Here is an 11,468-nt window from a genome sequence, read left to right as displayed (position 1 = left end):
GTGAGGAAACTGAGGGGCTAAGATGTTTCTTCCTATCCTCTATTTGCTGAGGAATGCCTATGCTAAGTCATTTAAGACCAATATTTGACAGCCAGGTATTTATTTTTCCCCAGAACTGATTCCACAGGGCAGAAATGATGATGGCTGTCATGAATGTCTCATTGTTAGGCATGCAGGCCACATACCCAGTGTGTCTGGCCTGTGTCACACCAGTGTATACAGAGGTAACATAGCCCTTGGCTTCTCCCAGGGCCATGAACAACTAAGTACACCCTCCCTCACTTCCCCAGTTCCTCTCTTTTCCTGGCTTTTTCCTTTAATCCTAGAAACACGCTCAAGTCTGTCTGATTACTTACTCTCCCCTTTTTTCCCCTCTCCCTCGTTTCCAAGTGACAGCCTTGTGTTGGTAAGGATGGGTTAGGCTTTGCTGCAGAAACAACAAAGCAATCTTTGTGATTTAAAATAACAAAGGTAATTTCTTGCCCATGCCAAATATCCATTAGGGTCACCTGGGACTCTGCTTGATATGGTTTGGCCGTGTCCCCACCCAAGTTTCATCTTGAATTGTAGCTCCCATAATTTCCACATGTTGTGGGAGGGACTTGGTAGGAGATAATTGAATCACTGGGGCAGTTTCCCCCATACTGTCTCGTGGTAGTGAATAAGTCTCCCAAGATCTGATGATTTTATAATGGGTTTCTCCTTTCTCTTGGCTCTCATTCTTTCTTGACTGCAACCATATAAGACGTGTCTTTTGCCTTCCACCATGGTGGTGAGGCCTCCCCAGCCACGTGAACTGTGAGTTTATTAAACCTTTTTTTCTTATACATTACCCAGTCCCAGGTATGTCTTTGTCAGCAGCATGAAAACAGACTAATACATTGCTCTTCCCAGCTGGGAAGAGCCCTGAGCTAATGGAGACTCAATGCTGACAAATTCTTCAGGAATTACCGTGGTGAGGCAGGGATAAGGAGGTATGAGAGTAGCTATCTCCTTTTTTTTTTTTTTTTTTCTATCTTAGCCATTTTTAAGTGCACAGTTCAGTCGTGTTAATTATATTCACATTGTTGTGTGTCTATCCATGTGATTCTTAAAGACTAAAAATATTGATAGTACTTTCTCTTTCTCTCATGTTTCAAGTTCAAAGGAAAAAATTTGTAACTTTCACAAGCCAAGGATTCAACAAACGTCAAGGTCTTAGTAGCTCTGTGCGTTTCTTCTTCTTTGATCATCTAATGGAGTTTCTATCAGTGATATGTGAACAAAGAAATGCTAAGTGTGAGTCACCATATTCACATTTAGTTTAATACTACATATTTATGTTAATTGACAATATGTATATAAGAAGAAAATTGTTATTTAGAGTTTCAACTGTCTTCTAAAGAGAGAAGATGTTGGAAAATGGCTCTGTATTTTTCAGAGTATTTTGATTCATTTTGGAATTAAGATTTGAAGCGAAGAGATGATATGTTGAATTTATCTCCTCCTTCTGTCGTTTCTACATTCCTCCTCCTTCCCTCCCTGCCTGTCTCTTGATTTTCTTTTCCTTTCCTTCTTCCTTTTCTTTTATGCATAAATACATATGGAGCTTTCAGTATGTTAAAATATGAATTCTTGCCAGGCGCGGTGGCTCACACCTGTAATCCCAGCACTTGGGGAGGCCAAGGCAGGAGGTTCACCTGAGGTCAGGAGTTCAAGACCAGCCTGGCCAAAATGATGAAACCCTGTCTCTACTAAAAATACAAAAATTAGCCAGGCGTGGTGGCACTTACCTGTAGTCCCCATTACTCGGGAGGCTGAGGCACAAGAATTGCTTGAACCTGGAAGGCGGAGGTTGCAGTGAGCTGAGATCGTACCACAGTACTCCAGTCTGGGCAACAGAGCAAGACTCTGTCCAAAAAAAAAAAGTTTTTAGATATGTTGGGAATAACACAGGAAACCAGGCAGATAAGGATGTCAGAAAGTCTACATTCCTAATGGGGGAAGAAAAGTAAATTCATAAGTTAAAAAGACAAGAGACTACCTGGTAGAAATGAGAAAATTAAATAGAACCATGTGGCAGAGCATGGCCAACTGCCCACAGGAGTCTGAGAGGCAAAGGAGAGCCTCTCCAAGAAACTATCCCTTGAGCAGAGACCTTAGAAAAAAGATAACCCAGCAAGAACCACATTTAAGCAATGACTGGCACAGAAACGATGGTTGGGATGAACATGATGCATTTACAAAACAGAGAAAAGGGCCGGACTATCTGGAGAAAGGGAAGTGAGGAAGGATGTTGGCATACCAAAGACATTCGTGCTCTCATGTTTTGAAAATGATATTTAAGCAAAGTATTGAAGCTGAGCACAGCAATGGCCCTCCCTGAAATTCTCTGAAACCAACAAATCATCTTTGAAAAGAAGAAAATCGGGGCCGGGCGCGGTGGCTCAAGCCTGTAATCCCAGCACTTTGGGAGGCCGAGACGGGCAGATCACGAGGTCAGGAGATCGAGACCATCCTGGCTAATACGGTGAAACCCCGTCTCTACTAAAAAATACAAAAAACTAGCCGGGCGACGAGGCGGGCGCCTGTAGTCCCAGCTACTCGGGAGGCTGAGGCAGGAGAATGGCGTAAACCCGGGAGGCGGAGCTTGCAGTGAGCTGAGATTCGGCCACTGCACTCCAGCCTGGGTGGCAGAGCGAGACTCCGCTCAAACAAAAAAAAAAAAAGAAAAGAAGAAAATCATTAAGGCACTGGCTATTTTCTTTAGGTGGCCTTGCCCCAAACATTTTTTTTCCAACTATGAGATGACATTTGATTCACCCTTATGAAACAGACATAAGACGGGTAAAACTGCAGGGGAGGTCTGAGACGGCAGCTACCCTTCCTCTGAAATGATCGTGAACATCATTTTGTGAGTCCAAAATAGCAGGCTTGATTCAGCAAGTGCAAGCTTATTCACTTGAAGCAACAGGGTACTGGAATATAGACCATCTGAGCAGATCCAGTACAAATGGTCCTTGTATTTTAAAATGAACATTTGTTAAAATGTCTTTTCAAATTATGTTTTATTAAAGTATTTTCCTCTTATTACAAAGGAAACATGTTTGTCGTAGCCTAAGGCAGAAACTAATGAGAAAAACACAGACCATCCCATCCAGAGCTCACCAGAATCAACCTAAGTGTGCGTAGCTTCCTCAATCCATCCTAGATTATTTCTTCCTCAAAATTAGATTATGTTTTATTAACTCATCCTTGCATTCAATCAACAAGTATTTATTCAACCCCTATGGTGAGTCATATGCCTAGGATACAGGCTTGAACAAAATCGATATTACCATTGAGCTCATGGAGAAATTAGCAAGACAAGTTTTTTAAAAAAACTCCAGACTTTCAGTTTTACAATAGTAAACATGTTTTACTTCATTCTTCCTTCAGCTATCATTTCAAAACAACCGAAAGAGAAATTTAAATGCATACTTCATTTTTGAAGACACTAAGAAAAACTTGTAGTTCAAAATACACACACACACACACACACACACACACAACTTCCAAATGTGGTGAAGTTCATCAGAAAAAGGAAGAGAACAAGAGTTACTACATGCAGAAAATTTTCCAAAATCAGAGTTACAACCTGAAGAAAAGAATCATCTATTCATCTTTTTCAGTATCAGAAACGTTGTATAGAGAATAACTAGTGCCTCTTCTTTCTACTTAGCCTAATAGATAAGTGGTCAGTGGAGATCAGATAAAGCACACATGTATAAACCCACACACACCTATGCACGCACATGCATGCCATATTTGTAGGAAGCTATTTGTCCACAAGGCAAGGTGAAGAGAGCTCTGATGCAGAAGTAATACTGTAGGTGCCGAACTTGGTTGTCTGCCTTAAAATATAATAATAAATTACCAAAACTCATTCTGGGAGTGAAAGAAAATGTAAGTATATTAACTACTAATGAATGTTGTTCAATAATAACTGAAAAAAACCTCTTCAGAAAAGTGCTGGACTCAGATGTTTTTGAAGGGGAGTTTTACCAAAAGGTAAGGATCAGACTACTCCTATACTATTTAACCTCTTCTTCAGCTTAGGAGAGAAATGTGAAACCTCCCAAATTCTTGTTGTGAACTGACTATAACGTTCATAACAAGTGCTTCAAAAGATTACAAAGATCAGTTTCATTTTAATCAAACATAATCCAGAAATAGATATGAAGTCTTCTGACTTCTTGAAGGAGGGTGTATGACCACCGATCTATGTGGTGTTTGACTGCTCTTATCAAAGCTTATAACTAATCCACATTTTCAGTGTTTTTTCTCCCTCTCTCCCTCACTGCTGTTCCTGTGGCCTCTGATTTTCTGGATTTCCTGGGTTTGGCTGAAGGCTTCAATTCATTTCTCATTAATACGCTTCTTTTTTGGTATCTAATTCTATCTTCTCCCTCTCACTCTGATAGGCAGGAGTACTTTTCCATTCACTGTCTAACTTCAAGAAAATGTTAAGATCCTTCATTCATATAGGTCTCCTCCAGTGCCTTTATTTCTACAGGTTTTTATTTACTTTATCGCCTCCATCTCACTTGAATGGCATTTCCAGAGGAAGAACGAACACATACCGATGGCCCATACACCTGTTTAATCAGCAGCCCTTAGCATAGCGTTTTAAATAAAATGCCTACAATATTATAATTGCACCTAAAAAGTAACAGTAATTTCTTAATATCATCCAGTATCGAGTCAGTGTTGAAACTTCAGTTGTTCCCTGAATGTGTTTTAAAACACTTTTTCTAGCATAGCTGTTTTAATCTGCTTTTCAGGGTTAATAATCATTAACTTTTAACATCATTAATGCATTTATATGTTAGTAATTATTCAGTAATCACCATCCTAATGAAGGACTAGTATTTAGCGTACAAATAAATCATAAGTGATGTCAATATTTGTCATTTTTGTTACTTCAAAGGAAACCCAACTAAACTGTTCAGTAGCTAAATGTTTTGTATGCTTAAGTCCTATTTCTGCGAGTATAAATGATACACAAAGAGTATGTTTCTCTTCTAAAATCTTTAAAATACACTTTCTCCTAGAGTTGCTGTATATGTAAGTGCCTTGTTCTTAGACCCAGCTAGCACTACTATTGGTTTATCAGTTTTTTTATATCTACATGAATCGTAGGAAGCTACATCTCATTGTTCTTTTAAAAAAAAGTAATATTTAATTATTATGGATATATGATAGTTGTAAATATTTATGGGCACATGTGAAATTTGGACATAAGCATACAATGTGTAATGATCGAATCAGGGTAATTGGGATATTCGTTGCCTCAAGCATTTATCATTTCTTTGTATTAGGAACATTAAAATTCCACTCTTTTAGTTACTTTGAAGTATACAATAAATGATTGTTAACTATAGTCACCCTATGGTGCTACCAAATACTAGATCATATTCCATCTATCTATCTGTATTTTCATATCCATTAACCATCTTCTGGTTTATTTCCCCCTCCCCACTACCATTCCCAACTTTTGGTAGCCATCCTTCTACTCTCTTCTCTCTATGAGTTCAATTTTTTTTTTTTTTTTTAGCTCCCACATATGAGTGAGAACATGCAGTATTTGTCTTTCTGTGCCTGGTTTATTTCACTTTCACTTCCCATATTCCAGTTCCATCCATGTTGTCAACGACAGGATTTAATTCTCTTATATGGCTGATTAATATTCTATTGTGTATGTACCAGGTTTTCTTTATTCAGTCATCTGTTAATGGACACTCAGGTGGCTTCCAAATCTTGGCTATTGTGAACAGTGCTGCAAAACACATGGGCATGCAGACAGCTCTTCGATATACTGATTTCCTTTCTTTTGAGTATATGCCCAGTGGTAGGATTGCTGATTCATGTGGCACTTCTATTTTTAGTTTTTTGAGAAACTCTGTGCTGGTTTTTATAGAGGCGCTAATGATTTGCATTCCCACCAATAGCGTACAAGGGTTCCTCTTTCTCTGCATCCTCCTCAGCATCTGTTATTGCCCATGCACTTCATAAACACCATTTTAACTGGGGTGAGAGCATATCTCATTGTGGTTTTGATTTGCATTTCTCTGATGATTCGTGGTGTTGAGAGATTTTTCCTATACCTATTGGCCCTTTGTAGGTCTTCTTTTGAGAAATGTCTATTCAGACTTTTTGCTCATTTTTAATCATATTTGTTTAGTGTATATACCTTTCTTAATGAGACTGACCTCTTTGATACATGCTTGTTAGCCATCTGGATTTCTTCATTTTATTTGCCCATTTACCCCTTCTAGGGTTTTATTCTTAGACTTACCAGTTTGGGTGTTATTTTAATTCTAAATACTCCACTTGGAAAATAAAACCAACATGGTCAAGTTATAGAAGGATATGCTAAGAGGAGCTAGGGCCCTTTGTAGATATGGTTGAAGTTTTTAGAGAAATGAGTTCTCTGCAAGAAGAAGTATTCAAGGAGAAGTCTTAATGCTTTGGAAAAGCTGTCATTGGAGAGATTCGAGACTAAATGTAAAAATAAACCAGGCAGTTTTAAAGTTTCTTGATATCTTGAGATCTTCCTGTTAAGGAAAGATGGCTACTTAAAAAACAGGTATCCAAGTCCTCAAAACTCTGAAAATTATAGAACAACTTGTATCCTGCAAAGGATAGCTTTTTATACTAGCTGGTCAAAATCCCAGCACTTTGGGAGGCCGAGATGGGCGGATCACGAGGTCAGGAGATCGAGACCACCCTGGCTAACACCGTGAAACCCCGTCTCTACTAAAAAAAATACAAAAAATTAGCCGGGCGAGATGGCGGGCGCCTGTAGTCCCAGCTACTCGGGAGGCTGAGGCGAGAGAATGGCGTAAACCCGGGAGGCGGAGCTTGCAGTGAGCTGAGATCCGGCCACTGCACTCCAGCCTGGGCAACAGAGCGAGACTCCGTCTCAAAAAAAAAAAAAAAAAATCTTGCCTTGTTTTCTTTTCTTTCTTTCTTTTTTTTTTTTTTTCCAAGTCTCACTCTGTGACTTAAGTTTGAGTGCAGTGGTGTTAGCTGAGCTCACCACAACCTCCACCTCCTGGGTTCAAGCAATTCTCCTGCCTCAGTCCCCTGAGTAACTGGTATTGCAGGTGCCTGTCACCACGCCTGGCTAATTTTTGTATTTTTAGTAGAGAGGGGGTTTCACCATGTTGGCCTGTCTGGTCTGGAACTCCTGACCCCAAGTGATCCACCCACCTCGGCCTCCCAAAGTGTTGGGATTACAGGTGTGAGCCACCACACCTGGCCTTTGCCTGGTTTTCAAACTAACAAGATTGTAAGAGTCAAGCTCTTTCATATAAAAGCTTACTGTAATTTCACTGATCATGAAGATCATTTAATTTAGGAGACGAGAGAGAAATAAAGAACACAGAGAGACAAAGTCAGATATAGAGATGGGAAAGGGAAAGAGAGAGAGAGGAACATGGACAGAAAGAGAAGGTGGGAGGAAGGGAGAGAAGGCAGGAGGAGCAGAGAGGGGAAGACAGAGATAGGGAGATAGAAAGGGAGGAAACCCTTCATTAACTCATATACCGGCCTGAGCCACTGGATGTGATTTGTGTGATGTTGAATTTAGTATTTGTGTTTAAACATCCTCTGTCCTCCTTTTTTCAGTGGTGGATTTCTTTAGCCTCTAAAAATATTTACAAAAAATCAGTATCAGGTTTTTTTCCTGTTAGCTGAGTGCCATTGTTGAATTCCAAGATACCAAACCAAACAAGGATAGCGTGATAGCCTTGAATTAAAGCCCTGTCAAGGGTGACTTTCCAGAACACTACTCAGAATATCAGCAAGAAAACTATAGATGTGCAGCCTCTGTGCACAAACCGCCCTCCCTGGTTTTCAGAATGTATCACCCTTCCTGTTAGCACTTCCTACAGGCAGTGTGGATTTCAATGTTTATTGACAATGTCACTGAATTTGTGGTTAATGCTGTTTCTTTTCAGTGCTTGAGTGAAAATAAGAAAAATACTGAACAGGCCGGGCGCGGTGGCTCAAGCCTGTAATCGCAGCACTTTGGGAGGCCGAGACGGGCGGATCACGAGGTCAGGAGATCGAGACCACCCTGGCTAACACGGTGAAACCCCGTCTCTACTAAAAAAAATACAAAAAATTAGCCGGGCGAGATGGCGGGCGCCTGTAGTCCCAGCTACTCGGGAGGCTGAGGCGAGAGAATGGCGTAAACCCGGGAGGCGGAGCTTGCAGTGAGCTGAGATCCGGCCACTGCACTCCAGCCTGGGCGACAGAGCGAGACTCCGTCTCAAAAAACAAAAAAAAAAAACAAAACAAAAAAAAAAAAAAAAAGAAAAATACTGAACAAGTCTTGAGCAGGTAAGATGAATTAGGCATTGCATTAAATTGTTTCTCCACAAGAAATAGAATGTTTTTATTCTGTAATCTCAATTTCCAGTACTTGCATCCCCCAACTTTAATCTCACTTCGTAGAAGGCTCAAGTCTCCATAACCCGTCAGGAGTATCACTTAGAGTCTGCAACTCTAACTTCCTTGAACTCTGAATTCTATGAAACTAATAATGATTGCCCATATTCCTTCTGAAGAAAAACAACCAAACATAAAAGTCTAGTCAGTTAGCTTGATTATAGAATGGTTTCAGAAAGAGAAACATGTTCCATTCAGGGGTTAACCCCTGGGTTCTGTTTTAGGACAAAGTAGATGAAAAATACTTTTTACAGCTCTTTGGGAATTGCCACACTTCTTTCCACAATTATTGAACTAATTTACACCCCCACCAACAGTGTCTCAGCGTTCCTTTTTCTTTCCAATCTTGTCAGCCATCTGTTATTTCTTGACTTTTTAGTAATAGCCATTCTGACTGGTGTGAGATGGTATTTCACTCTGTGTGTGTGTGTGTGTGTGAGTGTGTGCGTGTGTGTGTGTGTGTCTGTTTTGAGACAGAGTCTTGCTCTGTTGCCCAGGCTGGAGTGCAGTGGTGCGATCTTGTCTCACTGCAACCTCTGCCTCCTGGGTTCAAGCAATTCTCCTGCCTCAGCCTCCCAAGTAGCTGGGACTACAGGCACACGCCACTACGCCATGCTACTTTTCGTATTTTTAGTAGAGACGGGGTTTCACCATGGTGGCCAGGCTGGTCTCAAACTCCTGACCTCAGCCTCCCAAAGTGCTGGGATTACAGGCGTGAGCCACCACCATGCCCAACCTCATTGTAGTTTTTATTTACATTTTTCTCGTGATCCACCTATCATGAGCTTTTTTTTTTTTATATATGCTTGTTGGCTGCATACATACCTTCTTTTGAAAAGTGTCTGTTCATGCCCTTTGCAGTAGACTGAATAAAGAAAATTGGCACATATACACCATGGAATACTATGCAGCCATCAAAAAAGAACAAACAACATCCTGTCCTTTGCCAGGACATGGATGGAGCTGGAAGCCATTATCCTTAGCAAACTAACACAGAAACAGAAAAAGAAATACCACATGGACACACTTAAAAGTGGGAGCTAAATGATCAGAACACATGAACACATAGAAGGGAACCACACACTGGGGCCTATCGGAGCATGGAGGGTGGAAGGAAGGAGATGAGCAGGAAAAATAACTAATGAGTATTCAGCTTCGTCCCTGGGTGATGAAATAACCTATACTGTAAACCCGCAATTCACAGCTTTACCTGTACAATAAACCTGCACATGTATCCCTGAACCTAAAAGTTAAAGTGAACATAAAATAAACTATAAAAACATACTTTTATAGATTGTCCATGGCCCATATGGCTTCTAAAGAAAATCATGGGCCAGGCCCGGTAGCTCACTCCTGTAATCCCAGCAATTTGGGAGGCCAAGGCTGGTGGGTCATGAGGTTAGAAGATCGAGATCATCCCGGCTAACACAGTGAAATCTCGACTCTATTAAAAATACAAAAAATTAGCCGGGCATGGTGGCGGGTGCCTATAGTCCCAGCTACTCAGGAGGCTGAGGCAGGAGAATGGCTTGAACCTGGGAGGTGGAGGTTGCAATGAGCAGTGATCACGCCACTGCACTCCAGCCTGGGCGACAGAGCAGGACTCCATATCAAAAAAAAAAAAAGAAAGAAAGAAAGAAAAGAAAATCATGGAAGGACTTCAATCTCTGAGAACCTTCCAAATCCTCTTCTCATGCAAGAAAAAACTTCCCCAAGTAGAATTCTTAAAAATTATGTATTATATGCCTCCACTAGCCTTCCTCTAGTACATATTTGGCACTATGGTAGAATCAGTCCCTCTTTAAAGAGACTCACCTAAATGAAATAGGGAGATAGCCCCAAACCCAGTGTTCTTCCTGATACCCTTGTACTGTTCAGACCCCTAATCAGTGGTGAAATGCAGGATTTTATCCTACCAGACTCTTGTCCTTCTATTTAGAAGAAACCTTACCAGAACCATCCAGATGTTTCCCATTTCCCATACATCTGTGGATCCAATTCTAGGTCTATGTTTCAGAGAAGAGAGAAATCAAGTAGCAATTGTGACTTTTTTTTTTTTTTTTTGACGGAGTTTTGCTCTTGTTACCCAGGCTGGAGTGCAGTGGCGCCATCTCGGCTCACTACAACCTCCGCCTCCCAGGTTCAAACGCTTCTCCTGCCTCAGCCTCCCAAGTAGGTGGAATTACAGGCATGCTCCACCATGTCTGGCTAATTTAGTATTTCTAGTAGACACGGGGTTTCCCCATGTTGGTCAGGATGGTCCCGAACTCCCAACCTCAAGTGATCCACCTGGCTTGGCCTCTCAATGTTCTGGGATTACAGGCATGAGCCACCGCACCTGGCCAACGTTTTTTGTTTTTTGTTTTTTTTAAGTAAGCACAGATAATAGATGACCCCACAGAGTGTGAAATAGATAGGACTGTCTCCATTTCACATCTACCAGAAGCAGATCCTGGAAAAACAATTCAACTCCAAGTAGAGGTTAATTAAGAGTTAAAAAAAATATGAGACAATGGGTGGCGAACAAAGACAGGCAAAATAAGTGACACAATAAAGGGTGTGTTGTCATGTCAGTTATCCTGGTGAATGACTAGGGCTTAGTTAACCTCCCTGGAGACTCTCTGGCAGCCAATGTAGAACCTGCACCTCCATGTTACCCCATCTGAGGGGTGAGGACAATGGGGTATTTATACACCAACTCCACTCTACCATTGTTGGAGGGATGCTTGTGAATGATGTTAATTCTCCGGTCTTCCAGCCTGCCACAGATGATCAACGTGGACACTCGTAGCTAAAGAAAGTTCTCTTGGGTAATGAAGTGCCGGTGCTGGTGTGTGGAAGTCTGAGCAGCTTTTGCAGAGGCATTAAAGATGAGGGAATGTGGGCAGAACATCTACAACTTCTGCTCAAAGACAAATATTTGTCTTTCCCCTGAGAGAGAACTTACCTTGCTGTTAAACCTTCAGCATATCACTTCAGCTCTTGAGATATCA

The sequence above is a fragment of the Trachypithecus francoisi genome, unplaced genomic scaffold, assembly GCF_009764315.1.
Source record: "Trachypithecus francoisi isolate TF-2019V2 unplaced genomic scaffold, Tfra_2.0 Lachesis_group15, whole genome shotgun sequence".
Taxonomy (NCBI): Eukaryota; Metazoa; Chordata; class Mammalia; order Primates; family Cercopithecidae; genus Trachypithecus; species Trachypithecus francoisi.
This window is presented reverse-complemented; position numbering follows the sequence as displayed.